Genomic DNA, 18,572 nt, shown 5'->3' with positions numbered 1-18,572 from the left:
AGGTAAACAAATGAATTTGTTTAATGAAATTGATGAAAGAAATTTGCAATATAATAGTGCAGAAAATAGGATAATCAGGAGGAGTGCCAGAAAAAGAGTGCAGTTGAGAAGGGAATTTGTGATGAAATGCTGGGGAGATTTCACATGGAATTAGAGTTTTTGGAAAGATTTCTTAAGGAACCTGAAGGAGAAATAAAGCTTTCAGAACCTGATGAAGAAAAGGGTGTGAAAGACAGCATTAATAAATATGATGCTGAAATCAGAGAAATTGAGCAGAGGTTATTTGAAGGTGAGATGAAGGATCAGGAACAACAAGGAAGTTATGTCCTTAGAGACATGAAGGAGACAGAAGTATTAATTCAGCAAGATAAATATGGAACAAACCAACAATTTAAAAGGGATGATCAGCTACATGAGAGTGAATTTGAGGAAGGCATTAGATTGCAGAAGTATAGCAACTGGCAGCAAAATGAAGAACAAGAGGTTAGTCTAGCAGTACAAAGAAAGACAAGTGAAGACCGAAGATACAGATGGAGAACGAAGAAAAGGGTAAAGTGGCAGTTATTGCAACAGAGGTGGAATGGTAAACTGATGAACGAGTTAAGGGAACTTGAACAAATTCATATTGATTGTTTAGAGAAGGAGAGACTCAAAGGAATGGAGTCGCAGCAAGAAGGGTCTGCTAAAATCTAGAAGATCTATGATGGAGGATTGGTGCTTGAAGCATCAAAAGAAGATGAAAGGTATTGTATTTTGAAAATTGAAATTTGTTGTGTGTTTGCAAGTCATATAGACTTGAGGGAAGACAAGCAGCTATTGAAAATTGTTATATTAATAGGTGAAGAGATGACTACTCATAGTCATATGCAAAATAAGGAGAAAAGTTATAGTCAAGTGAAGGGAGATGTCCAGTCAAGTGACATCCAAAGGGTAACTTAAAAGGAGGATGGCAAAGGAATTATTGAGATCAAAGGAATGTTTGGAAAGAAAGAGATCCATTCACATGAATATGGAACAAAGAGTTTTCTCAAGAAAATTGATGAAGCTAATACAAAGCAAATGGAGAATCTTATGAAGACCTTGGTGTCTCATAGTTTTGAAACTAATATCATGTGTGTAAATGCAGGATACACTAAAGTAAGACAACTGATTCATGTTGTCATAAGGGAAAGGAAAAGCAAAGATATGATTTTTCAGAAGTTAGAAGAAGGAAATTCACATAATCTTGTGATGCAGAGGAAAGGACAGTTGTTAAACATAGCTGTAGTGAATTATGTAGATATTAGACAACTGTTGAAGACTAAAGCCAAAGGAGAGCAGCTACTGAAGATTGAGATAGAAGACTTTGTAGATATTAAACAGTCACTGAAGATTATTGACCTTGAGGAAAGCCAGAGTAAAGAAGTACTAAAGACAGATTTTGCAGACAATGAAGTTAATGAAGATCGTGCAGAACTCTTGGGAGAAATTTCAAATGAGATGACAGATTTGTGGCATAAGTCAAGTCTTTTGAAGAAAAGGCAAGGAAACCAAGAAATAAGTTATCAGACTTTACAACCAGAACTAAATGAGAATGAAGAAGTTGTCATGGATAACAAATATGAGAAAGCAGTTGTCAGAAGTGTTGGAATAATGAGGAAGCAAGGTAAAGTATTTGTGTTTAAAGAATTGATTAACTCTGATGAAGATTTATATATAGGAACAAGGCAATGTGAATTCAATTTGAACCAAGGAGTTGATTCTGAAGATTAGATCGAATTAATGAAGGGTGAGATCAGAATGTCTCAGAAAGATGGAATGATGTTGAATCTACAGTGTGGGAGTGTTGAAAAAGAAATGAGTTCAAGAGATGATAGTAACAGGATTACTATTGTACCACAAAGAGTTATTTATGAAAAAGAGGTTGAACATGACATTTCAGATGCAGACGAATATAATGCCATAATCCTTAATAGTGCAGAAATGAAGTTACTGGAAGAAGAAATATTCCAAGTACCTAATCAAGCAGGAAAAATTCTGAATTTTCAAGAAATTTGTAGAATTGCAGGTATACTCGAAGTTTAAGTAAAGTGTGGTGAAGACATGAATAGGAAACCAGAAGAAGGAACTGGAATTGTTGCAGGGGATCAATGGAGAAGGCATTTGTACATTTCAGAAATGTATATGGAAAATTATTGGCACAGGGATTATGATGTTCTTATTCAAGAACACAATCAGTTGCAGGAAAATAGTATTCAACATATGAGAAGTGAAGTTGTGATGCAGGAAAGTGTTCCCTCTGCGGACAGAGGCAACCCCTCTAGCCCTAGAGTGGGTCTAGTCACAAACAAGGACAGATCAACAATAGCTTTCCTTAAACAGTCATAGTTGGAGGCCTACCTCAACCGGTGGTCGATGGAGTTTCGTTGCGCTGCTCCAGCTTCCGCTTCCTTCTCTTACTGAGTAATCAACCTGAAACAATACAAAGGAAATACAACAAAGCATGTAACCGGAACAACAATGATATATTTACTCACAAAGTCAAGAAGTCATGAGCTATCAAGTACATTACATACAAGACATAGGAAAACATCATTGGTTGCATTAATTATGAAATAAGGGTAAGCTTACAACCAAAGTCTTGACGTCATAAGCCTTCTCAGAAGGGATCCAGCCAGCATGTTCCTCAAGCATTCACTCTTTGAAGATGGATCTCCCAACATACAAGTCTCTCTCACTCACAAGTTCTACACAAGATTAAGGTCACGTCACAACCTTCCTCAAGCTATCAACAATCCCACACTTGTCACACTCACACCAGCTATCTAGAAAACTCACAAACACTAACAACACTATCAACAACCATTCCAAAGACTAAGAACTCCAAACTAGCAGCACATAGCAATGGTGGGAGTTTAAATATGAGAAGGAGTCTCCATGAAAGGTGAAAGAATGAGCTTATCTCAAAGGAAGGTAGCACAAATGACAGAACAACCACGCCGGAGAAAGAAGGGCAACATAAACTAGGCCAACAACCAGGTTTGGAGTCATCTGGAAGGCCGACTGTTGGAACAAATTCGCCCAATCTGGATCATCGCGGGAACATAACTGGTCTTCCGTGCTGACATTGCTATTGAATAATGTATCTAGTCAGATCATCGCTCAGGATTACAAGCGAGAGTCGCGCTGGCGCATAAAATCGGACCACCGCGGGAATCAAGTGTACTACCGCGATGGCAGCACTTATGGGCTGTTTTGGAGCGCCCTTCAGCATGTTTATTTAGCCAACAGACGCGATGATGCAGAAACCTTTGGAAAAGTGGGTCATTTGGCAACATCAGAGAGCATTTGTCTAACGTGAGCATGAATGGCTTGGACACATGACACAGTAGGAAGACTGGAGTGAAGACAGTGACAAATTACTATGTAACAGAAGTGGACAAAGAATTGGATGAGTTGTGGACTTATACAGCAGCATTCCAATAAAACAAATAAAGGACAAAAGAAGAAAGGAAGATTGGCTAGAAAGAATGGTACAGGTGAAGGAAATGGAAAACTACAAATTAAAATGTGGGAGCCTATCATAAACTGTAATGATGAGAAAACAATAGTAAGATATATGGAAAGGACAGCAGCAGATAGTGAGAGCATAGCTAATGGGGCATTGCAGCATAAAATATGGAGACCTGGAGAACAACAAATAACAACAGCAGTAATCGAGGACAGACTATTAAACAAAGTATGGGATCCAGGAAGACACAGATCAGAAGCGCATGATCAGGAGATCATGATTAATTTAAACCTTGGGAGTCTGCTGCAGGAGCATCTAGGCCTAGCCAGCAATGTGATGGTTTGGTCACATGTTGTGGATAATGAAAGTTTGGAAGAATAATTGGTTGTTTAATTTGTATTAATTTCAAATAAATGTAAGTAGTTAATGGTTGCCTAATTCTGAACAGAATTAGGAATAATTTGCAAGTGATCCTCCCTGGGTGGAGATCAAGCCAAGCAATTGGGATGATTAGTTAGAGTAGGATTTAATTTCTTAAAATATAGTGAATTCCTTCATTTGTGGAAGGAAATTGTTAGATCAAGCATATATTGTTTCCTTTCTTTTCTGAAAAGGGATGCGAGACAGAGAGGGAGAAGATCGAGAGTATTGTAAGCCTACAGGCAGTATAGGAGAAAGAGGCCATTAATTAGAAGAATCAAGGCAAAGAAGGGGGAGAGCCTCAAAATGTAGTTTTGTATTTATGTTTGTATACAGAGAATTGATTTTGAGTGTGGAACTGTGTAATTGATGCATTTTTGTGTTCTGTCATATATGTATGTGTAGATAGCTAAAATCCCAATTGCATACATATTAATCAACCATCGATCACTGTAGGATCGATGGTGGTCCATTGATGAATGAGTGTATGTATTATAGAGCTGTCATATTTGTATAGACAGAATTTGGCGGAAAAATTGTGTTTTAACACAGAAAAACATCAAAAACAAGTGAAGTTAAGTCAAGAAGGCGTAGAGGACAGGAGCGCTCAGTGGCCGTTGGATCTCATAGATCAACGGTTTAGATCAAATCGGAGCACTGAGCATTGATACATCGCATTGGCAGAAGTGTGACATCGGAATTAGGTCTTATAACCTTGCGATCACCGATAGTCGGTTAAGCGAGGACCATCAGATCGAAATTGGGATCGACGGCCCTGATTTCATTTGACAATCGCAATCGGAGGAAGCCAAAGCTGGTGGATAGAGAAAGGTGATACCCGATGGGCTGGTAATGTGATATTGCCGATAGCAATAAATCGGCAGTTGGACTTCGAGCTTATCGGAGTGCGGAGGAGTGGTGTAACGGATGGACGAACCTGATGGATCTATAGTGGCAAATATATAACATTTGAAATCTGCTAACCGTGTCCGAAGCAGGATTTCTGTGTATTTCTATATTGCGTTAGAGATAGATTTTAACATTCCGAAGGGGCAATAAAGGCATATATGAGATATGGTCCGTGGAAAGTCTCGATAGCCGACTGCGATGAGGTTAACCTTGGGATTTGTGCAGAGACTGTATTGAGGCGAGAAAAGTTGTGTTTGCATGTGTTTCCCTTTGTAAATGAGTTATGAAGGAAATAGGGCCGATATATGGGATTTTATATATATATAAGTCCAAGGATGGAAGGATTGATGCAATAAGTGTTATATAACCTTGTAAAGAAGGGAAAGGTTATATGTATGTGGTTAAGGGGTAATGAAGTCTTATACGAGGACTCGAGGGTTGATAATAGTCCCAATAGGAAGATTTAGGTGGGGTGATTGGGTTCTAATAAAGGAACTGGTGGTAAAAGGGCCTTAACCATTGATATTATGAAGATTTGACTCCTTTGAGAGTCAATTACCTGGGACAGTTGTGTTTATGCATATTTATGCATACTGTGGGTGAATGTGAGGGGTAGCAGCCTTAAGGTTGCATCAAAGAGAGAATCCAGCAATTGCACCAACAATTGATAGAAGAAAGACATAATATTGACCATCAAATGAAAACAGAAATGTCCCAATTACAGCAGAGCTTTGATCAATTAAAGCTCCAGTATCAAGCAGAGACAAGTACTAAGGATATCCAAATACAACAGCTCCAGTTTTCACTTGATCAGTTGAAGGATAATCCTAAAGTGGAGGATTTTATAAAAGAAGCATTAGAGCTCAACACTTTGTTATCAAGGCAACAAGAAACATTCTGTCAAAAGTTGTCTATCATCAATCCAATGTGTATTACAAGTGATTCATTGATGAATCAATCATCTGATCTAAGGGTGACTTTCAATGATATTGATGATAAAATCTCGGGATACATAACATGGCAGGATACTCCAGAGGGAAGAGCAACATATCTTCCAAGAATAGAGGAATCACATAAGGAAATCCTCTTTACTGATTGGGACATTCAATTGAAGTAGGCAGAAAGAGCAGTTTCCAGAGCAACCGATGCTGCAAATAATATCATTGAAACTATCAATGATAATCTGCACAATGCTAACTTGATTCAAGAATTCCCACCTGGTAGTCTTCTTGATATCAAAGTCTTGGAAAAGAAATGGCAATAAACTTCAAAAGCAAGGGAAGAGGAAATTAAACAGCTGACCAAACTCGACTGGGAAGTATATTGGAAATATCTGGTGAAGCCACACAGTCAGTGGCTAATGCTATGCTACCTTGCTGACTCATCCACCCATATGCTTCCTACTCTTTTAGATGTAGTGTATACAGAAAAATTACGTATGAGGACAGGTCAAACTCCTAAAGTTAATCCAATGATGGATATTTACGAGCTCAGACAACGAATGAAAGAATAGACACAATTCCATTCTTGAGCTCGTAATTTCAATAGTTTCTATTTCTGTATTTTTGTCACTTATTTTAAGGAGAGTTGTTTTAACCTCCTCAGAACTTTCATGTAATGTCTATTTTTATACTTTATTTTTATTATATAAACCCTTTCATGTCTGTAAATAAAGGGTCCCCAATTTTACAAATAAAAGCTTTGAAGCTTGCACTTTTGTACTTTTGAAAGCATCTTAATGAAAAAAGACTGGATTGGAGCTATTTATTTCATGAGCGCAGTCATATGCATCGGGTGCTTTTATCAATGTATATTTGTTTATTTATGAATTGATAGCCATTTCTTTTTATATTGTTTGTTATATGTATCTCTATTAACACGGTCCTGCATTTATTCGTTTCTGAACATGCTTGAATTGTAATCCTTTAATACATATATGAGCAAATTTTTAGTGATATTTGATGCGATATATGTTTCATCAATTATTTTGATTAACTATTTAATCAGAATAATCATTTTGAAAGTTTTTTTATTTATGTAAGTGTTTGATCAATCTTCATTATCATGCACTAAGGATCATTATTCTAGATCGCATAAACATAAGTAAACCCCGGGTAATAGATAGATTAAATATACATGTATTCCAGTTGAAAACCACCCATCTATCACTTAGTTTTTGGTCATCAAATCTTTAACCATCCTATCACATTTTTATTGGGAAACTGGTCCCATTATATCCAGTCGGAGCCACTATTCCAAATGGATAAGGGACGGTATTCAAGTCCTCGACCAGGTGGTTTTCCCCCATGTTGTTGCAGTGATTTTCGAGGCTTCAACATTTTGGCGCTAGAAGGAGGGCCAAGACTATGAATGGCAAATAGAACTCAATCTAAATTAACAAGCCATTCCAAGAGTCACTCCCCCTCAAAATCACCTCCAACTTCTAGATCTTCATCCAAAACTCCTATTTCTAGATCAGAAGTTGAGAAATCTCCTCTGAAATCTCCTAGTACATTTCTTGAAGCACCTTCTTCAGATTATAATCATGAATAACCTGAGGTCCAAACTTTAATAAAGAAATTAGGAGAAAAGCATGTGCAATCTGAAGCTTCTGAAGGAAGTATTACGTCTATTTTGCAACCTACTCGGATTCTAACTCATTCTCAAAGAGAGAAGCTTTTCATTCCTCCATTTGAGTTTCCTCTTCCTTCTTTCTGAAAGAAGACTAAGAAACCTAAATCACAAACATTAACTAGTGAGGTTTTGTCAAATTCCCCTCCAAAAACACCTTCACTCCCTCCATTCATTCTTGTTAATACTCCTTCTTCTCAAGGTATTGGTGCTAGTTCATCCAGCACTAATACACAACCTGCCTCTTCTTCCACACAATCACCCTCAATATCCACCTCTTCCCAAACTCCAATAATGGTAGGAAGACAACAACAACAACCACCACCACCAGTTAGACCATGGGTAATCCTGGAGCTATGCAAATGGCAACACCTCTCCATGATTTACCTAAGCATCCTGAAAGATGGCCACCGAAATTCAATCCTGATGATGGATTACCTACTGAAGAGCATCTACATAATTATATGTTAGCCATTAATCTTAATGGAGTAGTTGAATAAGATTGTGTAATAAGATTATTTCCCTACACCCTCCAAGAATCAGTAGGTTCATGGTATTTCTCATTACCACTAGGGTCTATTACTAATTGGGACATGTTTGAAGAGAAATTCTTAGCTAAATTTGGTTATGACCGCACAATTGCATCCCTTATTAATGATCTTTCTAATTTAAAATCTAAGTGAGGTGAAAAGATCAAAGATTTCAATTCTAGATTTAATAAATTGCTAAACAACATCCCAGCCACCTCAAGCCCTGGTGTTGATGTCCAGATTGAGTGGTACATTTCTTCTCTTCCTTCTAATATGGTGATTTTTGTAGATAGAGCCAATAAGGCTACTTTAGTAGAAAACATGCAAGAAGCCCTATCTGTAGAAAAGAGAATAGGTGTATTGGAAAAGAAGACTGCCCAAGAAGAAAGAAAGGCAAAAAAGGCCACATTTAAGGATGAATCAAAGAAAAAATCCCCTAAGGATCCTTTTGATCTAGAAGGCTTGCAAAAAGTCCTTAAAACCATGTCAAATGAGATGGTAGAAATTAAGAAATAGGTAGTTGAATCCTCTTCTAATAAACCTTTTAGATCCTTCAAGAGGAATCAAACATCTAATCCTCAAACTCCAAATAAAATATACAATGTTGAGTTTGATTTAGATGAAGATGATGAAGAAACTGCATTGTTTGATGATGATACTGAAGGTGGCATGTGGGATTTTATCATACCTACTTCCGACGATGAAGATGAGAAAGAATCTTTACCTGTTAGCACTAGGAGCAAAGGCTTTGCTCATTCAACACAATCAACCCAAAATCAAAATCCCTCAACCTCTGCTACCAAGGATAAAGTGGTAAATAAAAGTCTTCACCTACATCTCCTCAACCAACCCCATCCTCATCTAATCCTCCATCTTCATCCAAAACCTTAGTAGTTTCTGATACCATGGAATATAACATAGTGGAGGACATGAAGAAAGCCAAAGAAAATATCTCTCTTCATGAGCTCAGTAAGCTTAAACATCAGCAGAAGCTATTACTAAAAGAATTGAATGCAGTTCATGCTTCTCCTCTTCTTGTTGTTGTGTTATCCAAAGCTTCTAGAGGAATGGGTAAGCCTCCCAATGATTCATCAAATAAGGTTGATCCTACCAATTCTATCTTAATTAGAGATAGATCTAACTCACATACTCCCCCTTTCCTCTTGACTTATGAAATCTTCAATAAAAATCTGCACAACTGCTTGATAGACTCAGGGGCCTCTTCAAACATAATGCCAAGATCAGTCTGCACCAAATTAAATGTTTCACCCCAAAATTCTACAGTTCACATTGTTCAACTTGATAGAACAAAAGTTGAAGTCTTAGGGGAAATGAATTCAGTCACCATTAGACTTTCTTCTAATCCAAAAGTTTGTCAAGTAATTGACATACTAGTTGCTGATATTCCCAAATTTTATGGTTTAATTCTTAGTAGAGATTGGTCTGAGAAACTTCATGGCTATTTTGCAATAGATTGGTCTCACATGTGGCTCCCTTACAATGGAAAGCCAAATCAAATCATAATTGACCGAGAAAAACATTTGAAGCATACAGTGACTGATTTTGAAGATGAAAATGAACCAATAGCTTTTAACAATAATATCATTGGAAACTACTCTACTGAGTCATTTTTAGGAAATTTTAATGCATAGAAATCACCTTTTTTGAATAACTTTGTTACTTCTCAGATTGAGAACTTTTCTCAAACATATTCTTCCATATGTATAAATCTTATAGATAAACCATTAGTTAAAAATTTGTTTTGGACATTATATTTTGATGGATCTAAATCTAATGATGGTGCAGGAGTCGGTTGTATATTAATTAGTCCAGAAGGAGAAAAAATAATGCTAGCACGTAGGTTGGAATTTGAATGCAAAAATAATATTGTTGCGTATGAGGAACTGATCCAAAGTCTGTATAAAGCAATAAGTCTTGATATCAAATATCTTCAAGTTTTTGGAGATTCTAAAATTGTTATCAAACAAGTAAGAAACACCAATCATTGTCTCTCTGGACATTTAAAACATTACAAATCATTAGTCCAGGACCTTACTTCACATTTTTTAGCATTTAACATCTCTCCTATCCCTAGACTTCAAAATCAAAGTGCTGACCTTCTGGCTAATATAGCATCTAAACTTATACCATCAGAGGACTACAGTCTAGATAGGTTTTCCATAGAATTAATTTTTCGACCATCCATTCCCGATAATTTCACAAACTGGCAAGTTTTTAATGACGACGAAGATATCCTAAGATTTTTAACATATGAAGAATCATATGATGATTAGATAATTGATGAAAGTGAACATGATAATCAATTGAAACAGAAGTCCAATGAGATTCCCATACCTAAATCTGTCGTAAAACTTGAAGATCTTTATGATCTAATAGACAGATTTAAGAAGGTTACTAATTCTAAACTTCAAAGTTCAACCTTAAAGTTTGAACTAATAAACCTTGGAATTGATATCAAACCACAAAACATCAATTTAGGACTTCGTCTCTCACTTGATGAGAGATCAGCCTTTATTCATTTGTTAAAAAAGTATAAAGGTATATTTGCTTGGAGCTACGATGATCTTAAAACATATGATACCTCCATCATAAAACAAACTATTCCCATGATATCCAATGACAAACCAGTACAACATAAATTAAGTAAAATTCACCCCAATCTAGAAAGTCAAATCAAGTTTGAGCTAAATAAAATCCTTAAAGCCAATATTATATTTCCTATTAGGCATTCAAAATAGGTTTCAAACTTAGTACCTGTCAGGAAGAAGAACAGTGACATTCACATCTGTATGGATTTTATAAATCTCAATAAAGCTTGTCAGAAGGACAATTTCCCATTACCAACTATGGAGCAAATACTACAATCAGTAGCTGGTTCAGAACTAATGTCTTTTCTTGATGGATTTTCAGGATATAACCAAATCCTGGTCCATCCAGATGATAGATTAAAGACTACATTCAGAACTAAATGGGGGACTTATGCCTACCATAAAATGCCTTTTGGTTTAATAAACACAGGGGCAACCTTCCAAAGAGCTATGGATATAGCCTTTAAGGGTCTGATAAAAAAAATTGTTGTCATTTATTTGGATGACATAACTATTTATTCCAAGAAAATAAACAACCATTTACATGACTTGAAGCAGATCTTTGAACATTGCAAAAAGTATGGAATTTCATTAAATCCAAAGAAATCTTATTTTTCTCTAGATGAAGGTAAGCTTTTAGGGTTTATTGTATCCAAAAAGGGCATCTGTATCGATCCAGATAGAATAAAATAAATTGCTAAAATTTCTTTGCCCCACAATAAAAAATCTATGCAGTCCTTTCTAGGTCAGATAAATTTTGTTAAGAGATTTGTCCCTGACTTTTCCCAAATTGTTTTACCATTACAAACCATGATTAAGAAAAATTCAATCTTTAAGTGGGGACATAACAAAAGGGAATCTTTTGATTTAATCAAACAAGCCATTATGAATGCTCCCTCTTTAACAACTCCAAATTTTTCTAATCATTTCATCTTGTATACATTCGCTTCTCAAACATATTATGTTGTTGTTCTAACACAACTTAATGATCAACAAATTGAAGCACCCATCTCTTTCTTTAGTTCTAATTTTCATGGTGTTGAACTAAATTATTCAGACGTGGAGAAGCAAGATTTTGTTGTTTTCAAATATATAAAGCATTTCAGGCCTTTTCTCCTAAAAACCCACACTAAAATAACAGTCCCATTCTCAGCAATGAGACAATTGCCTATGCAAAGGAAAGTGGGAAAAAAGGGCAAATTGGGTAACAACTCTGCAAGAATATGATATTGGCATTAAACCGGCCAAAATTATCAAAGGATAGGGTTTTTGTAGATTGCTTACAGGAGCTTCCAACCTACCAGAAAATGAGGACTCATGTAGTATTGTACACATATCTGAGGTAAGCCTAAACGACTCAAAGTCCCAATATGTCGATCTCATTTTCTATTTTAAAAATGGATATGCTCCCCCTGAACTCAATCACAAATGGAAAACGGCTTTAAGATTAAAAGAAAATCAATATGAAATCATTGATGATGTGTTATTCAGGAGAATTTATGATTATGTATTATTAAGATGCCTTGAAAAGTCTGAAGCACAGAAGGTTTTGCAGGAACTTCGCGATGGACCAGCTAGTGGACATTTTGGAGGAGATACTACTACACATAAGATCATGCATGTTGGGTGCTATTGGCCAACTTTGTTCAAGGATACCCATGAATACATGACGAAGTGTAAAATATGCCAGACTACTACTGGAAAACAACGTAAACCAACCTTACATCTGCAACCGGTCAACATTGAACAACCTTTTGAACAATGGGGATTAGACATCATAGGTGAGATTATTCCTCGTTCTTCAAAGAAACATAAGTATATCCTTACAGCTACAGACTATTTTACTAAGTGGGTGGAAGCAATTCCACTAAAGGTAGCCAATTCTTATGCTATCATTGAATTCATTGATTAGTCCATTATTACTAGATTTGGCTTACCAATTGCACTTATGTTTGATAATGCATATTACTTTTCAGGAAATAATATGATTGAATTTTCTCTTAAGAGGGGTTTTAAACTTAAGTACTTTGCTAACTACTACCCCTAAGGAAATGGTTTAACAGAATCAACCAACAAGAACCTCATAAGAATTATTAAAAGAATTGTTGATCAGAGCCAAAAGAATTGGCATAAATCTATCTATGGGTAGATCAAATAACTCATAAGGCCTCAATAGGAACTTCTCCCTTCAATCTAGTATATGGGAAAGAGGCTATCATCCCTTCAAATCTAGCTCTTCCCTCATTAGCCCTAGTCCAATTTATCGAAGAAAAACCTTCTTCTTCTTTACAGCTAAGACAATTTCAAATTCTTAACTAGAAGAAGAAAGAGAGAAAGCCAAGCTTACACATTCTTGCCATCAACAGCTAGTCAAATCTTCTTTTGATGCAAGTTCCGTTTCCACAAAATCTTTTCAAATTAGAGATCTCGTCCTTAAATGGGACAAGGCACGTGAGGAAAAAGGAAGGCATACTAAATTCCAAAAAATGTGGCTTGTACCATTTCAAATTGTTGAACAAATAGGCCCATCATCATTCATATTGCAAGATTTATCAGGAAAGAGAGAATCTCTTCATGTCAATGGAATTATTTTGAAAATTTTCTTAGAAGATAATATCTTCTAATGTAACATTATTGCATTTACTTTCTATTTCTATTAGAAAATAATGTTAAATAGCATTACTTTTGGCTTTACAAAAAAATCTCTTGAAACATTTTATGATCTTTCACTTTGAAAGTAGGAATTCTTAAAGAAATGATCACAACATTGAAAATTAGCTAAGCATCATAAAACTCCGAAATTTTCTTTTCCATTGAAGTTGTAAATTCTTTGAAAACCTCAACTTTATAAAATCTTTTAATTCTATTATCATCCAAGAAAGGTTATCTTTAACAAAGTAAAGACTATTTACAGTTAAGCATCTCCAACTCTAAAATTGTCATCCAAAACTCTCAAGGAGGCAATGATTCTCCCATCCATTAAATTTACCTTTTTTTAGAGTGTAATTCAAAAATATATTAACCTTAAAAGATAAGAGGTCTCATCATGAGCCTGCTTACCATCTTCAAGGGGAAATAATAGACTGACATTACAAACACTGAATACCAAACCAGGGTAATAGCTTATGATTATTTTAATCTTAAGACAAGGGATCTCATCACGAGCCAACTTGTTCAGTTCAATTACAACCAGTGAATGGCATTGTCACTTTCTGGTCACCAAACCAAGACAATGGCTTTTAGGTAATGAAAAAATTGTCAAAAGAAAAATAAATAAATAAAAAAGAAAAATGAAATATATATATATATATATATATATATATATATATATATATATATATATATATATATATATATATATATATATATATATATATATATATATATATATATATATATATATATATATATACTTTTGAAATTATCTCTAAAGACTGCACTCTTAAATGGATGGGATTCTGAATCATTGATGGTTAAAAGGTAACCTTGTCGAGGCTATGAACGCTTGTTGGTAGCAGTGGCTCTACCTATGACAAATGAGTATATTAAAACGCTAAGTTGTAAAAAGCCCCCTACTTTATCTTTACAACCAATTAAAGACTGATATAGACAAAAAGTATTTTCATCTATAAGAGGGTATAAAAGGAATTATGATTAAGTGAGTTTTTTATATTCAGAGTAATGTTACTTATCTAAATATTTCAAAAATACTCTTCCTTTCCTGAATTATTTTTACTTAAGAAAGTTTTAGAAATTTCATTATTGTAAATTAGAGATAACTGGTTCTTCCAGTGAATCGCCAATTGTTGTGCTATGCAACAACTCCCCATTTAGTTATATATAAATCTCTTAGGAAATTATTATATAAATAAATGGGGACCCTTTAAAATTTAAAAAACATAGGAAAATAGCATAGTTTAGGGTTTTAGAGAACAAATTTGAATTTTTGAATACACAAATCCAAAATCATTAGACCCAAAAAACTTGAATAAGTCTACCTTAAACAAACCTCGACGATATCACATTTTGCAAGTCTCAATGAACAATGCCTTGTTTTATCCTTTTGAAACTTGTGATATGATAAACAATAGCCCCTGAGAACCAAATGTGTTCAAAACTATAAAGGCTTAAGTATTGACGAAATCCACTTTACGTCAAAACTTGCCAGCATTGCAATTTTATAACAAAAACAATATATGAAAAAGCCTGAGAAATATTCCAATTGCGAAATGTGATAAACTAACCGGACCTAGTAAAACAATGAACACAGTCTATAAACATCTCGCGTTGGTTTAAATCGCAAACTAGCAAAAGGCTCGTCGCTCCTTTCATCCCCGATCCTCCGATTGCGATAAAGTTATTTCTTAAAAGGTGTGCTTTAATAAAATCATAAGACTAAATAACTAAAAGGAAAAGTTGCGCTTGTTAATAATCAGTTGGGCCTGCTAACGCCACATCATTCATTGTGATTCCGCAATCACGAAAATCCTTCTATTATATCCATTCGCCTCTACTTTTCCAAGACCCTCTGATTGCAATATTGCGATCATCACATCGCACATATCCCATACCCAATGAACCGATATAGTGATATCGTTATCGCATATCGGCAGAGCACATGGAAATAGGTTTTATACACCATTTAGAAGGTTTCTATGATGTGATATATTAATGAGATAATAAATAACCACGCGAATCCATGATTTCAATTATTAAAGTATTCTAACAGTATTTATGATTTAAAAGACCAAGGTGATTTGATTGTTTGTATAGATTGATTCGCATTTAAACTATGATTCCCATCATTTCAAGCCTTGTATGTTCAAACGATTCCACATTTCACACCTACTGCTCTTCATTCCTGTGTGTTTCCAATTTGTAGGTTTAGCCCGAGAAAGAGTTGTGTAATAGGATGACTAATTCGAAGAAAGGAAAGAAACCATGGAGTATTCACAATATTTTGCTCCTCATGCAACAGAAATGCCCCCGCTTTTCTCAAATACTACATGCACAATTGATAGCAAAACCTCCTCATGGGAATCCATGTACCAATTGCTAGAAAGCAAAGGTCCTAAGATAATTGAAAGAGTGGAAATAACTAACGCTGCTTCCTCTTCTGAAGCCTCCCACTATGAAGCTGCAAGCTCTTTTCTTCATAGAATTGCTGCTAGACCCAAGATTCTGCCCTATACCGATATGGTAAAATGGATAATTGAGAATATTAACATTGTCAATCGAACATTCCATTCTTTAAGGAAAACAGTTATCGTATCCTTTACAGTTGAACACTTGAAGAAAATGTATCATATACCTAACCCACAGAAGGTGTATGACAAAGCCTTCCTTGAGCACTTTGAAAATGAGAATGATGTGCCATCATACCCAATCAAACAATGGAGATCGTACCCAAACTTACAAGCATGAGAAATCGGGTATGTATTCTATATCTTCTCTTGCCACTCGCTATTCTTATATCAAAGCTATGATGTATAGGTTGTTTGGGCACGCCAATACAACTAAGTTCTCGGTTGAATGGGTTCCCCTTGATGCAACAAATAATTCTTTTATAATGGATTAGGGCACTATCCTGTCTAATAATATTGCCTTCCAAATCTGAGAGTTTAGACAACGTCGATATGTCTCTACCAGAGTAGTTCCACCATTTTCATAACTGCATATATTATGGATGTGGTATGTTTCACTACCAGTTTCCCAACCATGGGGTGGAAATGGGCCATTCAAGATCCCACTTCCATCCATATATACCATAAAATCCTGTGGGAATATAATTTCCACACCATTTCTATAAAAATTTCCAAGGAGTTATGCTACCCATCCACCAAGTCGTTTTTTACAAAAGGGCCCCAAGATTGTCTGATGAGGCCAAATTTGATTTCATACCAATAGGAAGGTGGTTTGGAGAAGCTTTTTTTACCTATGTCAGATTCTATGGAAGCTTGGCACCTCCCCATGTCCTCCAATTGTATGTCCTAGATAAACTACTTGCTAGGGAGATTTCGTATCAAATTGTAGGGGGTGGGCTAACCAAGACCATAAAGGAATCCAAGAACTCTCTTTGGCCTTCATTCCCCCTCCAATGCGATGTTTATTCACTACATTATTTCAAGCATGCTGTGCTTGAAATTGATCATATCACATGCTTGAAACTTGCCACCATTCCTGGCAGACAATTCGACCCTAACAAAGTTGCATATAATTTCACTGCCCAAGTGACAATTAGATAGTTCAGTCATGAGGATGACAACTATGATGACCTATTTGAGTCTTCTGAACTATTTTCACAAGTGCAACATTTGGATACATTAAAACTAGATCTGGAAAGGCTAGCCCAATTCCAACAATACAGAGGGAAAAGATTGCAAAATTTCCCTTTGGATCTGGTTAGGATCCCTCAACTGATTATCCAAGAGGAGTAGGGCTTAGACCAAGAGTCATAAAAGGGTTTGGAACAAGCTTCCCAACATAATTCAAAGCAGAACTCGGAACAGACTTCGGAACAGAATTCAGGGCACAAATCAAAACAAGGCTCAGAACAAGGTTTAGAGCATAATTTAGAACAAGGCTCAGAGCAAAACTCAGAGAAGAGTTCAGAAAAGGAATCTGAATAGAAATCAGAAAAAGTTTCCAAGGAGATTGAAGTGGAGTATAAATCCACAAAAATACATACTAATGAATCTCCCTTCAAGAATCAGTTGTATGAAGCATGGAAACAATTTGATCATCAACTTTGAAAACAACAAGGGGCATAAGATGTTGAAATGGAGAAAACATTTAGCACACCCTAGAACACTAGACAGAGCTCGTTCACTGATAGGGATACTGATAAAGATGTCAGTACAAAAGAAATTGAGATCATCTTGGCCTTCCCTTTATCTGAAATCGTCCTCAAGGTGGAAGAAATCCCTCCTCTTGATGTCTTTTATAGTCCCAAATATCAAGTTGTGGTAAAAATACATAGGAAAAGGAGAATAACAGAACCATCGTTAGCATTCATTCCTAGTGATGAACCTATGGATATAGTATGGAGGGATACTACCATAGATCCTTCAGATAATTTGGCAAAAATGTCACAGTTTGCAGGTGCTTATACATCTTCTATGATTGAAAAGGCAGTCGAGGTTAGACAACTGGTCAGAGAGAAAGAAGAGAGAATCCAACAGTTAGAGCAACAATTGGCAGAAGAAAGACAAAATATTTACCATCAAATGAAAACAAAAATGTCTCAATTACAGTAGAGATTTTATCAATTAAAGCTCCAGTATCAGGCAGAGACAAGTACTAAGGATATCCAAATACAACAGCTCTAGTTTTCACTTGATCAATTGAAGGATAATACTAAAGTGGAGGATTTTATAAAAGAAGCATTAGATCTCAACACTTTATCAAGGAAACAAACAACATTCTATCAAAGGATGCCTATCATCAATCCAATGTGTATTACAAGTGATTCATTAATGAATCAATCATTCGATCTAAGGGTTACTTTCAATGATATTGATGATAAAATCTCGGGATACATAACATGGCAGGATACTCCAGAGGGCAGAGCAACAGATCTTCCAAGAATAGAGGAATCGCATAAGGATATCGCCTTTCCTAATTGGGACATTCAATTGAAGCAGGTAGAAAGAGCAGTTTCCAGAGCAACCGATGCTGCAAATAATATCATTGAAACTATCAATGATAATATGCACAATGCTAACTTGATTCAAGAATGCCCACCTGGTAGTCTTCCTGATATCAAAGTCTTGGAAAAGCAATGGCAAGAAACTTCAAAAGCAACGGAAGAGGCAATTAAACAACTGACCAAACTCGACTGGGAAGTATATTGGAAATATTTGGTGAAGCCACATACTCAGTGGCTAATACTACGTTGCCTTGTTGACTCATCCACCCATATGCTTCCTACTCTTTTAGATGCAGTGTATACAGGACAGCAATGCATGAGGACATGTCAACCTC

The sequence above is a fragment of the Pinus tabuliformis genome, chromosome J, assembly GCF_031772625.1.
Source record: "Pinus tabuliformis cultivar Carrire ecotype Pingquan chromosome J, CPIR1, whole genome shotgun sequence".
Lineage (NCBI taxonomy): Eukaryota > Viridiplantae > Streptophyta > Pinopsida > Pinales > Pinaceae > Pinus > Pinus tabuliformis.
The sequence above is the reverse complement of the archived record's forward strand: the minus strand, read 5'-3'. Positions refer to the sequence as shown.